Source organism: Lucilia cuprina, chromosome 2 (genome assembly GCF_022045245.1).
Source record: "Lucilia cuprina isolate Lc7/37 chromosome 2, ASM2204524v1, whole genome shotgun sequence".
NCBI lineage: Eukaryota > Metazoa > Arthropoda > Insecta > Diptera > Calliphoridae > Lucilia > Lucilia cuprina.
In genome coordinates, this window is record NC_060950.1 from 4,283,766 (window position 1) to 4,311,630 (window position 27,865).

Below are 27,865 nucleotides of genomic sequence, written 5' to 3' on the forward strand. Positions count from 1 at the left end.
TCTTATACTTATATTACAATTCAATAATAAATTCTACATTTTGCTACAAAATATTTTCTACATACATATGTATATGTAAAATACATAAAAAATAAAAGTAAAATGTTTTCAAATCTTAATCAAATATTTAATTTTGAGTTTTCCTTGGCATCATCATGTCATCTCAGCAACAATAAATATTTTAAATCTCCTTCTTGCTTCAGTTAATGTTTGATCTTTGTTTTTCTTTTCAATTGTCGATGAAGCTGTAAATTGAAAAAGAAAATTTTAAAATTAACCACTTTTGTAACCAATATTAGTTAATAGGACCGAAGATTAAACCACAAACTAAAAAAATAAATAATAAGAAAACCAGAAAAGGGCCAAAACAAATTTATTTTTTGGCTTAACTCAGTCACTCACATGGATCGCTGACGTCGTCGTCATACTCATGTGATGAATAAACAATATTTCTTCAACATTTGTACTTTCGACCACAACAAAAATCATTCTTCATTCAAACGTCATAACAAACATTGACCAACACACAATGTTTATAATAAATATTAAGCTGCTCACAATGAAGAGGTATCCGTGAAGATCATGATGATGACCTGTTAAATGCATCCATCCCCTTTAATGTACAAATCAAGAGTTCGCTGGACCGTTTCGTTGTGTTTGTACGCTGTCAGCCAGACATCTTTGTTGTGTGTCAAAACCAATTTAAATATTGTCCCTTTTGATATGTTGATTGTGGCTTTGGTTCATGTAAATAATGGTAAACACTAAACATTTCAATATTTTGATAGTGTCCTTTAATCCTATAAAATAAAAAAATATTGAATATTAAAAAAATGCTTTGTGATTGAAAAATTTTAATGTTTCTATTTTAATATTTACTTAAGTAGTAAAAATCGTAATGTTTAGAACTATGTTCGGGCTGGGATGTTAATCAGTTCAATATTTTGTTAACGAACGGATAATGGTTTGTGCACAACTAGTGACCGTTAAATTTCGAATGTCATAGATTTTCTTGGAGATGAGCAAATTATTTATAGAATACTTATACATATGTATATGCGTCATGTTATCTTCGTGCTGACCACTGATTTGTATGGCCTCAACTTCATATATCAGTGATATTTCGGAACGAATTGCCTTAGTATACTAATACTTATTAAAATTTTGAAGAAATATTCAAGATTCGATTCTTTTTTATTTCTTATACTAAACCGATATCTGTTTAGATGCCATTTGACCATTATAAGCAACCTCTAAAAGAAATTTTACGCCAAATCCTCTAATTGTTTATGACACCTGTTGGTATTTGTTAGCTTCATAGACAATACCCTTTGATAGTTGCACGTCCACATTTTTACTGCATGCCTTCACTTTCTTTCAACCTGAAAAAGTTATAAAATGCATCAGCAAATTGTACAATTTCTTAAATAAACAATTAAAAATATAAAAAAAGTAAAAAACTCACATGAAGTCATCATTCATCCATCCATCGATACATCCATCTATGTATATCCATATCTCTGGATAAGAGCATTAATCCAGCCATTTGCCATAGACAAACAACAACCAACAGCAGCGGCAGCAGTTTAGCTGATGAACATGAAGTGTTGAATATTGTCTATTTTATTATGTTTGCTCACTTTCATGGGAATTTCAACTCTTTTTTCATATAAAGCAACGCCGCCAACAAACATTTATCAACATCGTAGGTCGTGGCAGAACACACTACTTGATGTTGAAAATGTCGATAATGTTAGTTGATGCTGCTGGTGATGGTGTACTGCAATCTTTGCTTTTACAGGTTCTAAAGATCATCATCAGGTTCGTCATCATCTGTTTTACTTTCTCGTTTTAAGCCACCTTAAATTCTAAGATGTATTTTGTCTGTGCATGTTTGCTGTTTTATGATTTGTTTGATTTCCTCATTTTCGGATTTAATTTCCTTTTAAATTTACCGATCATTTATTTATTTTTTTTATTCCTTCAAAGCGTAAAATGGTTGAATGTATTAAAACACATACACACACACGTTAAGATGATGTTGAGTTGTTGTTTTGTTTGTGTCTTGTGAATTGGTTGAATGCATGAACGGTCAAATTGTTGGGTGGTTTAAATATTGAATTTACATCTTCATGGGTGATAAAAATTCTGGCTATTTGTTGTCACAAACACTTTGTTGTAGCTACAAAATTAAAGCTGCAAAAGAGAATTGTTTTAGTCGTTTTTTTAATAACTTCTTTTAACATTATAATAAGTAATATTATTTTTAGGTTATAACTGATTTTCACTAGTTTCTTAGTTGGAACGTTGTTTATCAATCTATGGCCGATTTGAAATAAACATCGTTTTTGGTTAAGAAATAAGAATCTACAACCGATTTGGTGTTACAAAAAAGTTTTTTGGTGGAAAATATGTGCGATCACAGATTTTTATTGTTTTTTACGTTTCTTAAGGATCCATGGCCAATTTTTGTTATCGATATTAAATCGATTTTTGGATCACACCTTTTTTCAACTATTTTCTTAATTAAAGTGTTATTTAAATGCTTTTTATGAACAAAATCGGTTTTTGGTGAGAAATATGAGTGATCGCAGTTTTAGACTGCGTTATTTAAGGATATACAATTTTTGAATTTTTCATATAAAATAAAATTTTTGTTGGGAAATATGAGAAATCATTGGTTTTCTCTAATTTAATAACTGAAGGTCTAATATGAATGGTCACCTGGGCAGATCAACGGGGGAGGGGGTGGTAAAGGCAAATGAATCCGCCCAAACATTCGAGCTGGATGATCACAATATGATCGTCTTTTAGTTTTTTATATAAAATCTATTTTTGGTTGAAAATATGAGAGATTATAGATTTTTACTATTTTCTGTATTGAAGTAGTATAAAATATCACAGATTGCGACTATTTTAAAAATTGTTAGATTATTTTAGAATGCTATGATCTTCAGATAAATATCGATATGTGGTGGGAAATATGAGTGATCGCAGATTTTTAGTATTTACTTATTTGTACCGTTATGTAAGGATCTATGTCCGACTTTAAGTTTTCATATAAAAATTTATATTTGTGATTAAAAATATAATAAATAAACGAGTTAAAGTTCCAAGTAACATTTTGCATTTTCACATTAGTTGGCATAAGTTGTTGAACCTTAACATTTATGAACATTTTTTTAGTCATATTGAAAACAGTCGGTGTTGAGTCTGATTCAACTTCAATTAGGATCTTTTTAACACCTTTTTTCATGAGTATTAAAGAAATAATAATAATGTATAAATAAAGAATGTTGAACTGTAATAAATTTTATTTTGTTTTAATATTTACTTAAATTTTATTGATATTTCCTGGAATTTGTAGGTGAAAAGTAACGAACAACTTATTTTTAAAACAAATTTCATTCAATTTTCGTTATTGTTTTGTTATTTTTTTGTTCATTTATTATTTATTTGTTTTATGCAATCTTATCACTTTATCTCTATGCTCTCACCCATCATCTAGCCGATCAACCATTCATTCATACAAAAATTTTCGAAACGTCAATAACTAAAGTAACTTAGCAATTGACGGACCGACGACAAGAATGAATCGAACAAATATAAGTTGACGTTTTAGTCATAAGTATTTTTAGTTTTGTGACCATAAAATCACTGCCAACAAATATCATAAATGTAAAATACCTTTTTATTTAATTACTTATTATTTATACATACATACATACGTATATATGTATGTTGTTTAAATGTTTAAGTTTCTTTTTTTCCGCTGCATTTTGTTGTAATATTTACCCATTCAAGCCATTGTCCCACGCCAATAAAGACATAAAAATTATTTATAATTGTAGTACAACAACAACATTGTTAAGAGTATGATAGAACCTTTAAGAACCCCAATCTGAACAAATATCTACTAGTATGTACAAAAGAAAATAAAAATCAAAATAATAATTTACAATAAATTCTTTTCGAGTTGTCTGTATGTAGATAGCGGCCGACGTCTTGGTTGTAGACAACCAGAACACGATCGCTTTAATTTTACAGATTCCAAGAATTCTGCTAAAAATGTCAACAAACTATTAAAACATGAGCGACAAACAACAAATGACAAGAAATCAGTCATTATATTTTAAATGTTTTATAAATACACATACTTGATATTGGATCTGTTATAAGGGTTGCCAGGTCAATTAAGATATTCGAAAAAAAAAAATTTTTGGAAACTTTAAAATTCATTATTAAGGTGAATAAATTGTTTATATTTTGGGACCAGAGTTGGCCAATCAATTCTAACAGTAGTGTACATGAGTGAACATTTAAAAAATGACCAGTAATTAATTATAACGTGTTTTCTGTTATCCATAAAAAAGTTAAAAAAAAAACAAAATGAGTGTCTAAAAACTTTGTAGCACCCTATTAGTAAAACATGTTCATACATGTTTCACTTAGTTCGCTATATTGCTTTATACATACATATCCCCTCAAATGACTTTCAATTAATTTAATTGATTTGTAAAAGTCTATGGTTATAACACTTACTGATTATGATTATTATTATTGTACAATAAGTATGTCTGACAAAATCACAAATAAAGTTGGGAAAAAAAACCTAGAAACATCAATCCATAATTCATACATAACATCAGCCATCTTTCAAGTAACATTAACCAGAAATGAAAATACAAAAGAACTGCAAATGCTGTCTACAATCCGTCTGAAAGTCTCTGTTATCTGTGTCTAGCCAAAGATCGAACGAACGAATACGTTTCATAAAGAAGGTGTGTTCAATAAATGTTTAACTTTATTTTATTTATTATGTATTTTCTGTTTTACAGGTTTTACAACATTTAACTTTGTTAATAAATATTTATTTATTTTTGTGCTTTAGTGCTTTTTTCCGGAACAGCAAAACGTAGTCATTTAGATAACAATAAGTTAAGAAATTTTTAAAATTAAAATATTTGGATACTCATACATATGCATAAGTATTTAATTTAAGAAGTTATTTTAATAAAAAATTGTTAACACCCACTAAAAAGTAATCTATTTGTAAATATTAGAACAAGTTTGTACTGCTTTGTATATAATAAATCTTGGTTCGTTTGAGAATTATTTCTTTCACAATTCAAATGTGTTGTCTGAACAAATTTACGTTTCTTAGTAAAGTCTAGTTTACAGTATTGTTTATAGTCTAGTCTATAGTCTAGTCTATAGTCTAGTCTATAGTCTAGTCTATAGTCTAGTCTATAGTCTAGTCTATAGTCTAGTCTATAGTCTAGTCTATAGTTTAGTCTATAGTCTAGTCTATAGTTTAGTCTATAGTCTAGTCTATAGTCTAGTCTATAGTCTAGTCTATAGTCTAGTCTATAGTCTAGTCTATAGTCTAGTCTAGTCTATAGTCTAGTCTATAGTCTAGTCTATAGTCTAGTCTATAGTCTAGTCTATAGTCTAGTCTATAGTCTAGTCTATAGTCTAGTCTATAGTCTAGTCTATAGTCTAGTCTATAGTCTAGTCTATAGTCTAGTCTATAGTCTAGTCTATAGTCTAGTCTATAGTCTAGTCTATAGTCTAGTCTATAGTCTAGTCTATAGTCTAGTCTATAGTCTAGTCTATAGTCTAGTCTATAGTCTAGTCTATAGTCTAGTCTATAGTCTAGTCTATAGTCTAGTCTATAGTCTAGTCTATAGTCTAGTCTATAGTCTAGTCTATAGTCTAGTCTATAGTCTAGTCTATAGTCTAGTCTATAGTCTAGTCTATAGTCTAGTCTATAGTCTAGTCTATAGTCTAGTCTATAGTCTAGTCTATAGTCTAGTCTATAGTCTAGTCTATAGTCTATTCTAAAGTCTAGTCTATAGTCTAGTCTATATCCTAGTCCATATTATAAAGTATATAGTCTAGTCTATAGTCTAGTCTATAGTCTAGTCTATAGTCTAGTCTATAGTTTAGTCTATAGTCTAGTCTATAGTCTAGTCTATAGTCTAGTCTATAGTCTAGTCTATAATCCAGTCTATAGTCTAGTCTATAGTCTAGTCTATAGTCTAGTCTATAGTCTAGTCTATAGTCTAGTCTATAGTCTAATCTATAGTCTAGTCTATAGTCTAATCTAAAGTCTAGTCTATAGTCTAGTCTATAGTCTAGTCTATAGCCTAGTCTATAGTCTAGTCTATAGTCTAGTCTATAGTCTAGTCTGTAGTCTAGTCTATAGTATAGTCTATAGTCAAAAGTCTATAGTATAGTCTATAGTATAGTCTATAGTCTAGTCTATAGTCTAGTCTATAGTATAGTCTATAGTCTAGTCTATAGTCTAGTCTATAGTATAGTCTATAGTCTAGTCTATAGTCTAGTCTATAGTCTAGTCTATAGTATAGTCTATAGTCTAGTCTATAGTCTAGTCTATAGTCTAGTCTATAGTCTAGTCTATAGTATAGTCTATAGTCTAGTCTATAGTCTAGTATATAGTCTAGTCTATAGTCTAGTCTAGAGTCTAGTCTATGGTCTAGTCTATAGTCTTGTCTATAGTCTAGTCTATAGTCAAGTCTATAGTCTAGTCTATAGTCTAATCTATAGTCTAGTCTATAGTTTAGTGTAGTCTAGTGTAGTTTTATATAGTCTAATCTAATCTAGTCTCTATGCAGAAACAGAAGCTGGCAATAGACTCATCAAAGCGACAGTGACATTTTGCGACAACACAGTCGCAGTATAGTAAAAGCCGTGATACACGGTTGTCAGATCTTACAACGTTGTCAGTAAAATGTTCAGAAAATGTTTAATAATCGTCTGAACTTACAAATTTTTCTTTTGCAACGTTGTCAGAAAAAGCATTACCGAAAATATTGCAAGACAAAATTTGTAAGTTGACAGTGTTATTAGACAATTTCTGCACAATTTACTGCCAACGTTGTAAGATCTAACAACCGTGTATACATAGTATAAGCCTCAAAAATAACAGTATCAAACCTAGTAAAATGGATATGATCTGTGGAATAAATATGCCTCCAAGAAGGGGTAATGAAACTCGATTTGTTTTTAATATGTATAAGTTTTGTATGATTTAGTTAAAAGTCCTTTTCATCTGTAAAGTCCCTATTCCTAGTGATCATTCAGAACATAAAAAAAAAATAATTTTAATTTACTCCAACTACCAATTTTACAATAAATTTTTAACACCTATTATTAGCACTTCCACAAAAATAAAATACCACACATTTTTACAATAAAACTGAACATTTTTGTATTAATAAAATAGACCCATTCATACCCAGCGATATAAAAATTTACTATCATTCAAGAGTCACTTTACTCTGGTCCACTTAGTTGTTGTGTTGTCCAATCCATGTTCACATTTGTGAGAGGTTGTAGAAGAAAATACAGCTAAATTTAATGTCCTCACACTAATTAACTTAAACAAACGTAAAAATTAATAACAAATTAGTAACACACATAACCCGCTCACTACTCACGGACTAAACGAACAAAATTGGTCTATAAAATAAAATTCAGTTGCAGGGGGGATATACAACAAAGGATTGAAAATACATGTATATCAATACAAAAGTAAACATACCAACCAACATACCAGCTAGACACCAGCGAACCATTGAATCAGACCTCTTAACTAAATAGTAAATGGCTTGTTGACTTGCCTGTTTTGGTCATTTTCAACCAGACAAATTGGTTACCCATTTAAAAAAGTTGAAACACATGATTTTTTTTATACTGTGTTTAACTGTTGATTTGTAACAAAATATAAAAAATTTTATTTATAAATGTAAAACAAATCATAATCATCATTATGTCAATAGATTTTTTTTAGTTTCCCCCTTTTTGTATTATGGCAAAAACTCAATTTAAATTTACATTTCATCATTATTTGCGTAATTCTTATTAACAACAAAAACAACATCTACAACAAGAACCAGAACAAATAAACGTTCACATAATATTGTTAAATAACTTTTGCTTAATTGAACCGTTTTGAAATGAGCAAAAAATCAAAACGAAAAAAATAATATTGTTAAATGAAAACAGTGTTTTTACATTAGTGAAATTGCCCATAATTAATAATGAATATTCATTGTGAAAAAATATATATAAAATATTTAAAAATACATTTAGCTGTGGCCATAAAGACACTCATTTTTATGACTTTAAAGGGGGAGTGTTGTTTGTAAGTATTTTTTAAAATATACATATTACTCTACACCTTCACCTTTAATTATACGAAACATATCAAATAACTTGGGGAACAACTAGAAGCTGTGGAGTGTATGAACAGAGAACTCATATAGGAATCGAGAACAAGGGAAACGAGTTAGCCTTCACAGAACTCAAAAGACAAATTTCGACCTTGATCTAAGTTTTTCTTATCCTAGCGTTACTTTTAAGCAGAAATTAATATTTTACTAACTAACTAACTAACTATCTATCTATCTATCTATCTATCTATCTATCTATCTATCTATCTATCTATCTATCTATCTATCTATCTATCTATCTATCTATCTATATATCTATCTATCTATCTATCTATCTATCTATCTATCTATCTATCTATCTATCTATCTATCTATCTATCTATCTATCTATCTATCTATCTATCTATCCATCTATCTATCTATCTATCTATCTATCTATCTATCTATCTATCTATCTATCTATCTATCTATCTATCTATCTATCTATCTATCTATCTATCTATCTACCAACTAACAAATTACCAACTAACTAACTTTCTAATGCCACTCTATCTGTATGCATATTGTAATCAAAATTCGGCAAACACTTCACACTACTGGGATTATTATCTTCAATATCAGGCATTCTTTAGAATCACAGAAATCGGTATATAAATAACTGAAATGTCATCAAAATTCTGGAAAAAAAAAACACATGATATTACAAAGTTTGATATTTTAAATTCTTGTAAGTAAAGTATTGGGTAGGTAGTAATTTAAAGTACAAGTTTATTCCTGATCTTTCTAAGCTTAAACTTTTTCATGTAGTTCTTAATGAAAATTATAACTTTAAAGAGCTTACTGTGTGGGTTTTATTTAAAAATCTTTAAAGAATTTAACTAATATCCTAATTTTATTGGTTCAAAAATCTCATACAATTTCCCCTTGTTTTCCTTTAGACAGGAAAACCAGTCATCATTATTCATCTATGTATGGTTTTTTTATACTTTTCGGGTTGTTAAATATTATTTGCTGTTGTGTTGAAATGATGAAGAAGCTTTAATGGAATCTTGTCATAAATTCAAATTTTATTACCAACATCTTTACCATCAACATCATCATCGGGGTAATCATTGACAACATCGTCATATATTTGGTTGCTTGGTTGATTGTCTTGGCAAGAACAACATAATCATTGCGTGCTACCAACTGCCGATTATGGCAAACATTAAATTTTGTGCAAACATTCACACTAAATGATGTATGATGGTTGGTTGTATTTTTTATGACTATTACTACTTTAATTTTATTAAGAAATTTCTTGTTTTTCTTTTTTTATAAAATCTTCGTGGTTTGTTTTAAGAAATTTCTCTTTTTTTTGAAAATTTTAAATAATTAATAAAATTTGCTGAAAAGTATTTAAGAGAAAATTAGCAGGTTGTAAGTAATACTAAATTTATTGATATTTGCATAAATATTTTGGAAAGGTAGAGTAATAAATGAGTGTCTGCGATAAGTGGAGGTGTAGTTGTAAGTTCAGAAGTCGTGGGCTTCAATAGTGGCCTAGAATTATTTAAAGGGGTTTAAAAGAACTTTAAAGGGTTAAGTGAAAAATTAGCCAAAATTAATGATCTTCTTTAAGCCTGAAATAGTAAGTTTTTAGTGGAGGTTCAGATTTAACCTTAGTTTTCTTGTCAATCTCATTTTCCAAATTATTTTCTTAAATCTATCTATTATATTTTAAAAAAGTCCATAAATTAGAATTTTATCAAAATATCTTAAATTTAAATGAATAGAAGTTTCATTATCATTACCTCTTTATAGAATTAAAAATTATAAAGTTATATATGTTGTTATTAAAAATCTTATCAAATGTTCTATAATTGATATAGATTTCGAATACCAAAACCTCAACCCTCTCCTATCATAGTTTCTTACTTTAATTAATTGTTTAACAAACCAAAAAAAAACAAAATTTCAACGAAATTAGTAAAACTAAAGTTGAACTTATTAATAAACTAAAAAAAACCTGAAACTTTATCAAATCGAAATAAATTTGTCATAGTTTATGATAAACAAAAGAAAAAGAAATTTATGTATTTAAATATTCACATACCAAAAAGTTAAAACAAAAGAATACAGATCCACAGAAAGACCACCAAGACCACACACAGAAATTGTGATCCAAAAAAAAGTTTAATACGCAAAATAAAACAACAACAAAAACTACAACTAGCACTGCCACCATTTAAGTGGGGGAATCCAAAAATTTAAAAAAAAGATAAATATGAATAAATAAAAAAACTCTAAAGAAGACCCAGTTTCCAATCGGAAAATAAAGTTACAAAATGCTTAAAAATAAAACAAAAAAATTCCTAAAACGATTAATCGGTAGAGACACTCTATAAAATTAAGTAAAGAAAATATTTTTCAAAAATTAATTAATTTGTTTAACACATTAGCTCTGAAAAGTAACTGTTTTTTTTTTCTTTAAATGCTTACATACAATACGAAACATTTACGAGCAAAAAGTGTTAATAAACAATCAATCGATTTCGATAGCTTGAAAGAGGAGTAAGGGTTTAAGTTGCTTTATATATTTTTTTTAATTTCTTGTTGTTATTGGGCAATTAAAAAAACAAGTATTAAAATTTTTCTTAATTTGACATTTTTATAATATCAATATTAAATAATGATGAAATTTCCAGGTAGTAATTTTGTTTTAATATTTAAAATTGGTTTAATGTATAAAATGTCTGATGAAGAACTTGTTACTTTATATTAACATTCTGATCTGTTGACATTTTTATGATTGAACATAAAATGTCTTTATTTAGTAGTAGTGTAATTGAAGTGCTATAGCACTTTTGTTGCTAACAGTATTTTAAATTGCATTTCTAAAAAGAATGTTGGTTGGTTTATTTAAAATCCACAAACTAAAATATACTACCGACCGATTTCGGACTCGGAATTAAAAAAAACAACGACGAACTCAGCATCGCTGAAAATGACACATGTTTGCAGGAGAAAGTCCGTTATTTAAAGTATTGTGTAAAATGGATATAATTAATTATGCCGCTAACAGAAAAAAAACACATATACCGATATCGCAACCAGGGCGATATCAGCTATATAAGACATATATATTGAACTATGAAAGAATCAAAAGCCATTATTTATACTCTACACCACCCCTTTCAAGCATCATTGGTAATGCGATTAATTTTTATTCTCCACATGATAGTGTTGCCACCCTTTCTAGTATAATTGGTAATGTTAGGGCATTTTATAAAAGAACCCTTGAGGTAATTAACTGATGTATCCAAAACCGAAACTACGTACTTTCTTTTTTCATTTAATTTCTTTCTCCTCATTTGTATATTTTGCATGAAAAATTTTCGGTTTTGAGGGGGAAATTTCCCTTCCTCCCCCCGAGGATTCGCATATGCCTTACAATATAGCACGTAATGTTATTTTGCATGGTGTTGGCCTCCGTTACATACAATAGTGGTTAGTGTTTTAGTCTGGTAGACCGGAGGTAGTGGGTTCGATTCCCACCTGAGATACTGGTTAAGGAGCGCACAACAGGCTCGATAGAGACCTAGAAGTATTTCTTCAGATTTGATGTATATACATACTCCTTTCAAACTAACTAACTCACTTGCACACTGGTTAAGGAGCGCACAACAGGCCCAATAGAGGCCTAGGTGTATTTCTTCGGATTTGATGTATATTTCAAACTTGCATGATAAAGAATTCAAATTAAATATCTCCAATATGGTAACGCAATTTATTAATGAAAACCCCATTTTGGGGGAAATGTGAACCGATTTCTATAAAAATTTGTATTTACACCCATTTTCATCGATACATTAGGTGTTTTTAAGTGAATTATGGACATTTAACTTATTTTTTGAAGGTTCTTTGTATGAGGTCTAGTGAGGCCCGATCATTATAAAACAATTAAATATAAAACTTAGTTGTACTGCCTTTTTATCATGGTAGGAGTATATTAAATACATTTATGACCACAAAATCCCTATTCGAGTGGTTCAGTTTTATGGGAACTAGGACTTTTTTTAAACAATTTTCAATATTCTTTGTTCCTAGGATATCATGTACCAAATTTCATTGAATTTTCTTAAAAATTGAGACCTGTGGTTTAAATTACAGAGATGGACTTAGAAAGTGAGTCCAAGTTGATTGACATATTTTAAGATTGTTGTGGGACCAATATCCGTAAAATTGAGTTTCTAAAAACAGCCTTCTATAACTTATTTATAAAAACTGCGGCCATGAAATTGAGTTTTTAAACATCAGACTATAACTTATTTTATATAAATGCTATACCGGCAACATTTCCTATAGTGTACTTTATGTATTTCTTCGGATTTGAAAATTTTCGATTTTATTTCAGTCCATATACAGTTAAAAGATTAAATGAAAATAATCTCAAATTGCAGTGTTTCGTTTAGGTTTAAGGTTTATTACCGGACCTATTGTAATGTACAAAGTAATGTAATGTACAGCCTTATATATTTCATCCTAACGAAGGCATGGAAATGACTTTCAATTATGACCACTTACCTAATAACTTGCTTTTCAATGACTACTACATATTGTCCTGATTACATATAAGTGGTGTAATAACATCCTATTTATAATGTGTTCTTTCTTCTTTCTAACTTATTAATCACAATTTTCGTGAAGCTATATGTAGCTGTATATGTTTTTTTACGATTAACATGGACTAATTTGTTTTTACTTGTAAGCGATCGTAATAAGTACTTATCTCCAATGACATCAGCGTGTTGCTTTAAATAATAAATATAAAATCCATAACGATCGATTGCATTCTTCAAAACATCATTCTGTATCTCTGAAACAGCAACACAATTTACACTTGACTGTTAATTTATTTGTTTTTTTTAATTAATTATTTAATTTAGACATTATTGTCAGCTAAAAGCTTCTTAAAAATAATTTAACTTCAAAACACTTTAAAATATTAATTTATGACTTTAAAACTCTTATTTATTTTTTTTTCTATACAAATAAAATCCAATATTTTTGTGTGGGAGTGGTTTATTTAAATTGCACATTCTCGTGCCATCATCATTATGAACAGTCAACCAGCCAGCCGAACATATTAATTTTTATGTTTATGATTATTTTTCAAATTATAAAATCAAACGTAAATGATACTACTATTCAGTGGAGTCTGTGTTTACCATAAATGGATTATTGTTACGAAATGCGTCCAATAACAATAACGATTGTCATAAAAAGGCATTGAATGTCCTTTTTGTTTTTGGCCATCACTAGTAATTTCTTATGAATAGTATCGAGTTTCGTTAAAACGATTATTTTTTGTTCATATTGTTTGAACAAGTTTAAATTAAATTGACTTTTGTTGTTTTATATTTGATGCAAAATTGTGATAACTTTAAACTGATTTCTACTATTGAATTTTTCTTAAAATTAAAAATTGAAAAAATATATTTAAAGAATTATAAGGTTATGTTTTAATTAGTTTTCATACTAATTAAATATTTTGAGTTATGACAGCTTAGCTCTTAATAAGCCAGTTTGGTGTCCACTTTCAGTTGATTACAAGTATGTAATTGTGAGTGTAAGTGGGGAAAAACTTTAACTACAATTACAAATAAGTAATTGTAATAAGTACTTGCAGGTAATTGTAATTGACAACGCCACGTTCTGAACATTGCAACAATTCGTTGTCGAAATCTAAACTTTATACACATACGTTGTTTAAATGTTAACAAACGTGATAATGATAAAAAATTCAAAACATACAATTTGAAAAATGAAAAAGTACTAAAGAGACTACCTCTTATTCAGACAGGATCATGCATATTCCATATTATAGTACCATTTGAGAAACGTAAATATACCAACAAGTTTTATGTGAAAAAATCTTATTCAGCTTATCTTTAATAATATAGTAGTTTGGTTTCTTTTTGTAGAACTTGCAGAAAATAACATTTTGTAGAAAGAAAAAAGTACCAAAATGTAATTTCTGATGAATGTTAAATTTTATGTTTTTAGCTTAAATATTAAAGAAAAAACAAAAGTAACATTTGATGGACGTATTCAAATAATAGATAAAATATAAGTATATAACTTAAATGATATAAATCTGCATTGATTTGCTTAAGAACAATTATGTTTTTAAAATGCACCAAACTATTTACCCGATTTTGATCATACACAGAGGAAAAAATAAATATACATGCCTGGTACCAAATTGACAACAAGGCGTTCATAATTTCACAATAAAATCATTTGTCAAAGTATATAAATATGTACGATAATACTTAGGGTTCCATAAATCGACTTTCGAATAATCGAACAATCAACATTTTGTCGAAAAAAGTAGAAGTCGACTATTTTGTTCCGAAAAAGTCTATAATTCGACTATCGTCTGTGAAAAAAGTCGAAAAGTCGACTTTGTTAATATAAGTCGAATAGTCTGAAAGTCGAATAAGATCGAAAAAAATCGAAAAGTCGGAAAAAGTAGAAAACTCGAAAATTGTAGAAACAAGTCAAAAATAGTCGAAAATTTAAAAAAGTAAAAACTCAAAATAGTCGGAAAAACTCAAAAAAGTAAAAAAATATTCGGAAAAAAGTCGAAAATAGGCAAAAAGTCGAAAAAATCAAAAATTTGGAAAAAGTCGAAAAAAGTCAAAAAATTTCGAAAAAAGTCGAAAAGTCGACTATTTATAGAATACTTATAGTCGAAATGTCTAAAAGTCGACTTTTCATAAAATGCAAAAAGTCGAAAAGTAGGCTTTTAACTAAATGAAAAAGTCAAAATGTCGACTTTTAGTTTCAACCATAGAACCCTAATAACACTATGCAATGTTGATAATGCAATGTTATCAACATTTTATAAACATCCGTTGTTTAAATGTTAACAAATGTGTTAAGCTCACTATTGCCAACGGATTATTTATCAATAGTGAAACACATTGGTGTCAATTTGGCACCAAGCGTTTATATTTCATTTTCCTTCTGGCTATATATTCCCTTTTTAAAAAAAAAGTACCAAAAATACTGTTTTCTCTCTTTAACACCCAAAAAAGGACAGAATTTTAAAAAAGTACGAAACACTTGTCTAGTAGTTTTGATGAATATGTCCAATATATATAAAATAATTTTTAATGTGTTTATAAGTTAAAGTGTAAAAACTAGTACCAAAATAACGTTTATTACATATTTTCACACCTTAGTACAAATTTCTTAAAGGTACCAGAAACCTTTGATCAGTAGATATAAAAGTATTTTCAAATGTTTCTTGTTTCTATTAAACAGGAAACCTTTTTTATAAATTCTTATCCCAAGGTGAAGAAATTTCCAAAAATTATTTTTTAGTGGAACTGCAAAACCAAAAAAGCATCTTTTTCATGATTCTAGGTTTGGGCCGTGCAGTGTTAAATCATTCAGATTCAAAGATTACAAATATTTGCAATACCTACCTAGGAAAAACTTACATTGAAATGTAATGAGTTAAAATGCTAATAAAACTTCTTTCTACTAATTTATCTTTAGAATTTTAACTCATTATTTAAACACGGTGATGTCATTGATCGAGTACTTCAAAGTAATGCAGACGGCAAGTAAATAGTAATTGAAAAGTAAGTGATTATGGAAAAACAAGTTTTTGCTGGGTATATAATAAAAACAATTTTGTTTCAGTGTATTTAGTTAATAATAAGCTGCTAAATGAATGTTCTAACAAGAACAATTAATAAAATTTAGAATAACTATAACATTTAAAAAAGCGTGAACTTTAAATAAATAATCTAATGACGTCTTTAGACAGAATTAATAAGTTCATAATAAAATTTGCAATTTGAATTTGAAAGAATATGCATAATTTGAAAGCATATTTATTGGATTTAAGATGGCCATCTGTTTTCTGATTTTTTTTTCTTCTTACTCAGTGTGAGGTGAATCTTTGTCACTAATTGAAATGAAAAAAAAACAAAAATGATTTTAAATCATAAACAATTTAAAACAATGTATTTCATTAAAATCTTGACAAAAAAAAACAAGTTTACAAATTGTTAAAAAATTTTAATCTATTTAAATGCTACACTAACGACATAATTTGGTTAAAATGTGAAATTAATTTGTTATAAATATTTGTTGTACAAAATGTATTCTACACAGCAGCAGTTAGTAGCCAATGACCACTTCAGATACGGATTAAAAGTCAACAACTGACTGACAAAATATTTCGTTTTAATTTTTTAGTTGTTGAAAATACAATAATGAAATACTCACATAAAAATTAACATATCAACTTTATTAATTTAATAAATGACATTTGACTTTAGGTTGACAACTTTGCTTAGCTTAGCACAACATCTTCCTCTTTACGACTTGATACTATACAACTTGATTTCAAGTCCCAGACAAAAAAAGCTACAAAAACAGCATTAAAAATAAATCCATAAGTATCTTGTGAAATTTAATGAAAATAAAATAAAAACAAAATGTAAAATATTTATAGGGGGAACGCGAGCGCTCACTGAAAAGTCAACAACATAATTAAAAAATTAATATTAAAAAAAAAGAAATACCAAAACCAAAAAAAACGTAAATAACTCTATTAAGTCAAATATGTATATGTATATATATTTCTTGAGATAATGATAACAAATACGTTAAAATCTGAATATTAAATAAATGAATAACTACAACACAATCCTACAAACATAACTAATACACTCGGTGTGGCATATGAATAATTTGGTTTAGAAATATTAGGAAATTCCCAAAAGAAACGTAAATGTTGTGCACATTCGTTGGTTCGTTCGTTTGTCAATTCATTTTTTTTTTTTTTTGGTCTTAAATATTAAAATATAAATTGAGAGCTTAAAACAGATTTATAAGCATTTGAAGCGAAAAGTAATATTGTGTTGATTTTTTAATTATCAAAAACTAAACAACATACAAATTTAAATTAAAATTGAAATTTAAATAAATATATATATTTTGAAATTAGTAGCAGTGGTAGTTGCTGCTGCTGCTGCTGCTGCTAATATTGTTGTTGCTCTGCTTATGTTTTAAGAAGTTCAGACAGAAGCTACTAAACTCGTAATCATTAGTATCATCATTAGTTTTATTATTGCCAGAAGCTAAATTTTGTTGCTGTTGATGTTTGGAACAGACCCATTATTGGTTGGGTTATACCACCACCTCATCTTCTGGCTAATTATAAATTAATGAAAACATTTTCATTATTGATTTTTATTTTCTGGAGGTTTGAAATCTACTAAACTGACTTAAGTCAGCTGTGATTTTGTATAAAATTAAAATAATATTGTATTTTATACACAAATTATTATTTTATAATATTGTTTTAGTAATGTGTTTTATATTGTTGTTGTGATTTTGTTAAATTATACATTGGAGAAGACCCTATGCGAAACTTCCCAGCAAAATCTTTATTTGCCCGGTAAATAGGCAAGTAATATTGGAGAAAAGTCTAAGTAGTTACTTTTTGAATGAATAACTACTTATTTTTGTTCGAAGACGGATTTAAACTTCCAAGAAACAAAAGAATTCATTTTATAACCCGATACTTGAACAGGACGATATTAGTAACGGAATAATATTAGATGTAAACCTTGATTAGAATCTTAAATGGAAACACCAGGAACATGAAAGCATATAGATGCTTTTTAGGAGTAGATCAGGCTTGGAATGAAGTCTTATTCTAAATATTATATAAATAAATACTCGCTTTGGTCAAAAAGTATAACACAAGACACGGAGTTGAGTTGGTCTCTGTTGGACATTTCTGCAGCCGTAACACATATAATTACCACACCCGGTTAATGGCTAAATCATCAACATATGCTAAACATATCGGACAGTTAATTATTAACACGAGATGTTCCCGATCGTTTACCGGAAACAGCATTTGTCGTTAACTGTAAAATGTTTGTCGTGAGTGGTATATATCTGGGGATATACATTGAAAACCAGTCTTGCATTAGTTTACAAATGTCAAAATTATCGTTAACATTAATTACAAATAGGAGATCGTAGTCAGATGGTTCATTAAAGAATACTTCTGTGCATAAAGGCAATTGCCACAATATCAGGCGATAACTTTAAGTTTAAGCTTGACACCATTAAATTCACATGGTGTGAAGCTAACGCAAGGTCTTCTTAGAATAATATAATTTTATAACTAAATTTTATGGGTCAAATTATACAACATTTTACGAACGGATTCAGACTTATATAAGGCATGGGCAGAATACAATGAAACGTTGGAACACTTGTTCAAATTTAAGTTAAATTGGATCTAAATAACTTGAAATTGTTTTTATTCCAGGAGCACTAATTGAAAAAAATGAGAAACTACATCAAACAAAACTGAGTATCTGAACCATAAACTAAAGCGAATTATAGCTTTAGACAATCGGTTCTTCGCTCCGGAACGCTTCGGAACTACAACAACATGTATTGCTATACATCAATGGAGCTCAAGATTGCCATTTCAAAGCACGCGTGATAGGGTAAGAAAATTCTGCTGACGCTAAGTTGATACACATACACTATATGTTTAATTCTTCTCCTTTTTATAATGAGCAATATCAGTTGGTTTGCACTCAACTTCAAAAACAAAATCAAATCAGCTGCTGATCAGCACTTGTCGAAGCAAAGTCTGTGCGCGACGTTTTTAAAATACACACAGAAACAGAACAACAAAATTTTGAGAAAGCCTAATTAATGTAGGAGAACATGAGAGAACAGTTGACAGATTTTTATATATTTAGATTTTGATATACGCTGGCTATCAAAATGCATAATAAATATTTGACAGTTAGCATATAGTTTGTAGTCATTTTATTAGTATACTTTTATTTTGAATTGAATTCTGTTCTCTGCTGCTTTAACAACACAAATAAAACTATGGTAGTCTATGGTAGTATGTGTTTGAGCACCACTTCTATACATACAAGGTCCTACCACCAACTTATTCAATTAAAAGAAGTCCACAACATTGGCCTAGGGTATTATTTTTGTCGGATACGATGTATTCTTTACAACCGAGCCTAAGAATAAAGAAATATTTATCTGAATTCTTTTGGGCAACTTTTGCTAAGACCAATAGGTGAAAAGTTACACACATTTAAATAAAAACTTTGACCCCCTCTGACTCCAGAAGTTCTTGACCGATAGAGCAGAACTTGAATAAGAATTAAGAGGACACATGAAAATGTTTTTGCAACTATAGCACGTAACTGTTTACGAATAGCAATTATTCTCATAAATTTGTATTTTCCTACAGGGCTTTTAATAACCATATTTGTTTGTGTGTGTTTTTGTGTTTAGGTCTGATTTAGTTTGTCAATGTTAGAATTAATTTAATATTTATATTTATTATTTCTCGTACATTGTTGTTGCTATTTGTTGTTCGAACGATCGTTTTGTACAACAAATAAACATTTCAACAGTTTTGTTAAATGAAAATTAATTTCATTTTAAAAACAACTACAACAAATATCTATATCGATATTTTATGCTTATTTTAATTTAAAATATTTTTTGGGCCACCAACTAACATTTTTCGTTTTTTGTTATTGATTGAAAACTCATTTGAATTTCAGATATATTTTATTTTTGTACTTCTGTTTTTTTTTTCTCTCCACAAAATTCAATAAACTATAAAAATATTTATCATTTTATATAAAGTTTATATTTAAAATTTCGGTGTGTGTATGTAGTTGTTGGAAAAAGTCAATGTGTTGATATTTTATTACTTATGTTTTAAATTTAATGATTTAATTTACATTTACCACTAATAGAGTTGTCTTTCAAATTTACATTAGTTTCTCCTTAACAGACAACAGATACAACAATATGGACAGACAGACATTTTGAACAGATAGTTAAAAGAGTTGCTTATAGAGTCATTAAGTTGTAAAATATTTATAAGTTTCCGCTGTTGTAAATCAGTTAAATCAATTTTTTTAAAGCTGGTTTTCTACTGCTGGGAGCTTTAAAATGTAATACTAAAATTTATGAAGATACTTTTATGATTTTTGATTTGATTTTTAGTTGTTGTTTAGATTTTCTTAGCAGATTATTTGATTTTTATCAGTTTTGTGGATTTTATTGTAATTATCAACTCATAATAATTTTATGTGTTAACTATTATTAACAATACATCACTTTTAAAAGACATAAAATTATTATTATTATGTGTATTTGTTTAAGATTAAGAAACTGTAAAATCATTCATGAAAATCTATTTGGCAATAAAATATTATAATAAAAATTTAAAAAATTTTTAATTAATCACATTTCACTACCAATAGCACACAGTATCAAAGATATTTTATAAATTTCCAAACAAGAGTTCAGTACATTAATATAATGTATTGAGTAAGAGAGAATACGCTGTCCCATTGCTTTAGTGTTTATTCTCTCACTTACTGATATTACAATGTTCGCACTTGCCAGCAGGAGAAAGCAAACAGACTAGACTAGAAGAAAACGATCCTCCATTGCTTTAGTGTTTATTCTCTCATTTATAAGAATGACAACTAGAAGAAAACTCTCTTCCATTGCTTTAGTGTTTATTTTCTCTCTTATAAGAATGACAACTGTGGAGAATAGGCAAAATTGCATTCTTAAATTTAAATTACAATTTATTTGTTATTTATTTCTCTATCAACCATCAATTCATATCCAACATAAGCGAAAATACTAAATTGCAGCAATTGAAAACTACTCAAATTTTTCTAAAGTATTTTTTAGGAAACAATGTAAAATGTGATTGCCTAGTTTTAACCTCTAATTGGCAGTGTACTTTCATTAATTTCCTAACATTTTCTATAGGTTTGTTAGTTTATAATTCCGAGTTTATTGTTTGGATGGGAGGGGGTGTTTTAGCTGTTTTGGTACTTTAACAATTGTTTACTTGAAAATTGGCTACTAACAAGTACACATGAAGAGAGACCCTTAAGACAAATCAAACTTTTTCCCCCGCATCAATAACATCATCATGATGTTTTATGAATAGCTTTAACAGCAACAACAATGCAATAGAACAATGCAAGTTTATACTGTATTGCTTTGTTCACTTTACAGCCTGGTTCTCTAATGCTTACAAATAGCAACAACTTGCAACAACTACAATAATAACAACAACCAATCAAGCTGAAAATTCAAACACAAACAATACAACACAGAACAACATACATACAACCAGTCAGCCAGCCAACATTTACAAATAATGAAAACTGAAAATAGCGCCTCAAGGAGAATAGAATACAGTGTGTAAAGGTACTTCACCAAATAAGAAGAGTTTTGTTTTTTTTTTTTGTTTAAAAGTTTAGTTTTGCTAAAAACCTAAAGTGCACCTATTTCACATAACTGCAACTACAACAACAGCTACATGCAACATATAAATTATTAGCTTTAAAACTGTTGCCTTTTTCACAACCAACACTTCCCTCCCTCAACTACAACAATATACCACCACCATCAGCAATAACAACAATAAGATGAATAACAACAACAAAATTGCTTTAACAGCAGGAGTAACTAACTAACAACATCATCATCAACATTATGTTTTTCTAACAATCCACTTATGTCAAGAAATTTGTTAACACAAGAGCCTACGCATGTCAAAATTACAATATTTTATTTTGTATTTTTCTTAGGACCACTTTTCACCCAAAATATACAAACAATTTACACATCCCGTCCCCTCACTTTACATTGGTGCTCCATACAGGACACACACACACACATTTATATTTTCTTTATTATTTTGTGAGGAATAAAAATATTGTATAATGACGTCTATAAATTGGCATTGTTTATAACATTTCTTCTCTTTCCCCTTCAATTTTATTTACTTTCTACCTTTTTTGCTGTGAAGATGTTTAAAGAAGTTTTACAAAAATAGTACTAAATTTGGTACTTTTTTTAAACGTACATTAGACGAAACAGTACATTCCTAAAAAGCAAATCAACTTAGAGAAGAAAAAAGTGCTACCATTACCTTCTTTGCGTTGGGACTATAAACTGATGTTGCTTTTCCTTAGAATCATTTGATAGGTGTTGATCCAGAGCACCAGATAATCGGGAAATGTTATGTTAGTAAAATCTCCATCTTAATGTTATTACAATTAACCCGAAAAAATACTAATACATCAAGTTTGCCGACACTATAGACTGGTTATGATCAAATGGAATGATTTGATATTGAGTCAAACCAGAGTGTCGGGTAATCGTTCCATTTTACCTTAGATATTGTTATTGCAAGTACCAGAGAAAATAGATGCTATCAATACATCTAGTCAGCTGGGACTATAAAATGGTAGTGATCGACTATTCCTTGGAATGATTGCAGATGTGGTCGAACATAATCTAGTACTACGGGTTGACAATTGCGGTTCCTTAGAGATATATGTAATATTCTTTATTCTTTCTTTGGTGCTGTTGTCATCTGGATTCTACAACCCGTTGATTATCTTTTAATATTCGCGTAATAGGTCGCCTGTGTATGTCGGGGAATTCACAGGGTGTAATTTGCTAAATCGTTGGTAGATCATTTCATTATGATCTAATGTAAATTAGTGACATTTTAGGAAAGTATCCGTGTTCTATAGAAGACTAGTACTGATACTTTGGTATAGCCAAGTCAGAGGATTAAAAAGTCCAGCATAAAATAAAGCCGCCAAGGCAGGTGAACACTTAGACATTATTCCCTCCACTGTTGGTCAAAGACGTTTTTTTAAACTAAGTACATGATATTTTATAAGATCTTTCTTAGAATCATTATAAATTTGGTACTTTTTACCAATTACAAGTTGTGCTACAAAACTCAATATTTATTTACCAACAACATACATTCACCCTACACCTCCCACTTCAAAATATAGACGTAAATACAATAATGAAAATTGTATTCATTGATGATGAAAATATTCATATTGTTATGAATGCAATGTATTGGCCTACGGCTCATTTCGGTTGGAATGTTGACGATGTGAGATGAGTTGTGTTGAGTTAAGTTCAGTGCAGTTGAATTGAATTTTGTGAAAAGTGTGTTGTAGATGGATGAAACAAGGAAAGGGTATAAATAATGGGTTTGGGTTCACTGCAGCATTATGGTTTATAAACAACATGCAACTAAGAAAAACCAACAAATTTCAACAATTTTTATATTGTGAGAGTGTATTCATATGGCATGTATTTATTGTAGTTGTTGTTGATGCTGTTTGCTTTTGGGGTTGCAACTTTGTGCGTAGGAAACAAGTAAACATACCTACAGAAAAATAACAATAACACAATAATATATTTTAACACACATTCATATATACATACATATATTGTTAACTACGTACATAAATATATGTACATACATACATACATACATACATACATACATACATACATACATACATACATACATACATACATACATACATACATACATACATACATACATACATACATACATACATACATACATACATACATACATATGTTTGTAGCACATTATGAATGCCTGCCCATATTCTTCCCCAATTTGCTGCACAACTTGCATGATGGGGCTGCTACACATTCATGTGTATTTACTTTTCAGCATTCTTAATCTACATACTTACAAACATATGTACATTTGTACTTACATATGTATGTAAATTTGTATATTTGTATGTGTTTTTGCATCTGAGTTGATGTGACTGTTACAAAATTGCAATTGAATTCTATTCAAGCGTATGAATGTACTACATGCTGCATACTATTACTGACTCTGCCTCTCTATCTCAATTTGGCAGAGAAAAATGCATTTTGCAAAAAGTTCATAAAGGTAGTTTGGGGGGCCTTAAGGTAACTAATTGTTTCCACATACATACCTTCTTTTTTTTGGTATTTCTTGCTATTTTTTATTCATTCAACATTTTGCGTAAAATAATAACAAACTGGGGGAGTTATTTATACTTGCATAATATGAACACTGAAAGAAATTAAGTTTTAAATCGAAAGAATTGAATTTTAATAATATTATTCTGTTCTCTATATTGGTTTACGGGAGCGCCCAAAAGGTCCTCATACGATTGGCCTCAGAATTATAGATTAAGAAGTTTATTAAATATGTTGATTATGAAGAAATCGTTGTGAAATTTTGAACAAGTTGGTCTTATGTATCCAGAAAGTATACCAAATAGCGGGCCTTTTTTACCTTAGCTACGTATAACGACATTTACTGGCTTTAAAATACCGGTAGAAATAAAGTAAGTTAGTTAGTAAGTCAGTATGTTAGTAAATTAGTAAGTTAGTAAGTTAGTAAGTTAGTAAGTTAGTAAGTTAGTAAGTTAGTAAGTTAGTAAGTTAGTAAGTTAGTAAGTTAGTAAGTTAGTAAGTTAGTAAGTTAGTAAGTTAGTAAGTTAGTAAGTTAGTAAGTTAGTAAGTTAGTAAGTTAGTAAGTTAGTAAGTTAGTAAGTTAGTAAGTTAGTAAGTTAGTAAGTTAGTAAGTTAGTAAGTTAGTAAGTTAGTAAGTTAGTAAGTCAGTATGTTAGTAAGTTTGTAATCAAAGTAGTAAGAAATTAAAGAAAAATTTCACTGGTGATTTCTGTCAGTGTATTTAATGAAAAAGATTTACGTATGTTGAGCTTTCAACGAAAAAAATTAAAACTGACGACCTTAAAGTACTACATATGCACTCACACAGAATGGCACAAAATCATACACACTTCCACCCACCCAACGTTAAACACAAGTGTTTTATGGGCACAGGCATGCTTAATAAACATTCCTTCAATTTTTTTCGAACATATTCCTTAATACAAAAATGTAATTTATAAGCTTTAAGCTTAACAAACACACGCACACATACATACTTATGTAGATATAAAGTCTCATATACAAACACACAGATATATATATGGCTTGCTTCTTAGTATAATGTTGTAGATATTTTATATGCATACGTTTCAAGGCTCATTGAGCATGTTTATTAGCCAGCTTTTTGTGCTAATTAGCTACAGTACTTCATGGTTATTAAGATTGTGGCAAAGTGGTTGCAATTCAGCCAACAACAATAACCATATCTCTTCTCATTCTGTTTATCATTCTTTCTCTCTCTCTTTACATTTATAAAATTTTTCTACGTTTTAATAAATTTTTTTCTGTGTTGTTTTTTATTCATTCGGCCTCCTAGTCATACTTACTAGAAATATCGTATAAGTAGAAGAAGGAATAACTGACTGAATGAATGAATACTCACTCGTAGAGTCAGTCATAATCATAATAATATGTATAATAGTATAATAATTTAATACTAAAATTTTGTTCATAATATGTACAACAAATTATGATGATTACGATGATGTTGATGTGTTGCTGATGATAATGTTAAAAATTGCATCTCCCTTTTTGATATATTCATACGTACGTACGTACGTTCGTTCAACAAGAGCAGCAGCAGCAACAACATTCACGAGCATAAAAAACAGCATTCACAGTGTAAGGCACTTGATTTGTTTTGTATTATTACTGGGTTCGTTTTTTTTTATTTAACAAGGTAAAATACTTTAAATACTCTTCAGTATTTAAATTACTGAGGAGAGAAGGCTTCCCTAACAAGCATTTTAGATATTTTAAACAAAAAACTTATAATTTTTCAATAATATAACTTGTATTTTTGTGATATCGAATCTTACTTTAACCTTCGGAAAAATTGAAAACGAATTACTAGCTTAATGAGGCATCCTTCCCCTTCACGTGCTTACTTACTTTATTTACTTACTTACTACATCAATCCTACAACATAACAAAAATATCCTAATTATTTACGTATACATTTATACAAGAAATATTTATTTTCCTAAAGTCTTATTCACGGATATTTGTGTAATAAGTGAAAGCGTTGTGTCAATTCCATCTAATTACTTACTTTATGAAGTCATTAAATATTTAATTTTATTCTACAATTTATAAATTCATGGATTTCCTGTTTTATTAACTTTATTTTTCTATCACATTTTATAGCAGTTTTATCAACACGGAAACGGGATACAAGTTTTTTTGTAACTTAATAATAATAATTTATTGCTGCCTTAAGGTATGTTATACTTTTTATTACATTATATTGTCATGAAGATCACTGTTGATTAACAGGGTGTTTAGGAAAAGATTTTAAATTGCCTTAGAGCTAGTATTTTTAAGTATTTTGTTTCTTATGGAAAATTTCTTCAATAAATGTCAAAAACTTTTTTCTTTAATAGAAAATATCCTTTCACTAAAAAATTTCTCAAAAATAATTTTTTAATAAATTTTCTAATATTTTTTTTTCTTGAATAGTAAAATTATTTTTTTTTAATAGAAAATTTTTATAAATTTTCTTATATAGAAAAATTTTAATGAATTTTCCTGAATGCAAAATGTTTAATAAATTTTCTTTAATAGAAAATGTTCAACAATTTTTTTTTATATTTTTGATATATTTTCTTTAATCGAAATTTTAAGAAAAAAAATTGTTAAAAAGTTTTAAAAAAAAATTTATAAATTTTTCTCAAAAAAATTTTAATAAATTTTTTTGAATGCAAAATGTTTAATAAATTTTCTTTAATAGAAAATTTTAAATTTTTTTATATCTTAAATATATTTTCCTTAATTGAAAATTTTTAATAAATTTTCTATAATAGAAATATTTTGCCAAATTTTCTTTAATTGAAAATTTAAGAAAGAATTAGTTTCACTGCATTTATTAAAAATTTTTAAAAGGAAAATTATCCATAATTTTTTTAATAGAAAAATTTTAATACCTTTTCTTTAATGGAAAATTATCATTACATTTTCTTTAATATAAAGTTGATAATAAGTTTTATTAAATAAAAAAATTTCCATTAATTTTCTTAAAATCGAAAATTTTACATATATTTTTTTTAAACAGAAAATTATCCATAAATTTTCTTTAATAGAACATTTTTAATAAATTTTCTTAAATTGAAAATGTTCAATAAATTTTCTTAAAAAGAAAATTATCAATAAATGTTTAAAAAAACTTCGACCAATTTTTTTCTATAGAAAATGTTTAATGTTTTCTCTTTAATAGAACACTTTCCATAAATTGTCTTTAATAGAACATTTTTCATAAATTTCTTTAAACAAATTTTCTTAAATATTTCCATTTTTTTAGTAAAAAAATATTCTATTATTTTCTTTAATAGAAATTAGATTTATAATATTTTTTTAGAAAATAATCAATAAATTTTGTGTAAAAGAAAATTTTTAATAAATTTTATCAAATAGAAAATGTCCATCAATTTACTTTAATAGAAAATTATTAGTTATATTTTTTATAGAAAAATTTCAAATAAATTTCTTTATTAGAAAATTTTCTATAAAAAAATGTTCAATAAATTTAAATATTTTTCACAAAACTTTGTTTAATATACAATTTCCTATAAATTTCTATAAATAAAAAAATATTGCTTATCTTTTAATATAAACTTTATATAATTGCCTTAAAGTCCAATTTGAATATTTTTTTAATTAACGAATCATTTATTCTAATCACCCTGTTACGTTTCACTTACCATTTCATATGATCATTTCCGCTTAGTATTGCCAACATAAAATAAATCACTTTTAAGCACACACTCACACATTTTTCC

At 28.1% G+C, this 27,865-nt stretch overlaps 1 long non-coding RNA gene across 1 annotated transcript; it reads right to left on the minus strand.

Annotated features, from left to right (window-relative positions):
• LOC124418559 lies at positions 1 to 27,865 on the minus strand. Its single transcript, XR_006940071.1, has 5 exons — positions 27,788 to 27,865; positions 1,466 to 2,196; positions 880 to 1,382; positions 403 to 800; positions 1 to 245 (listed from the first exon to the last, which is right to left on the minus strand). It is a non-coding gene; the product is annotated as an uncharacterized LOC124418559 (long non-coding RNA).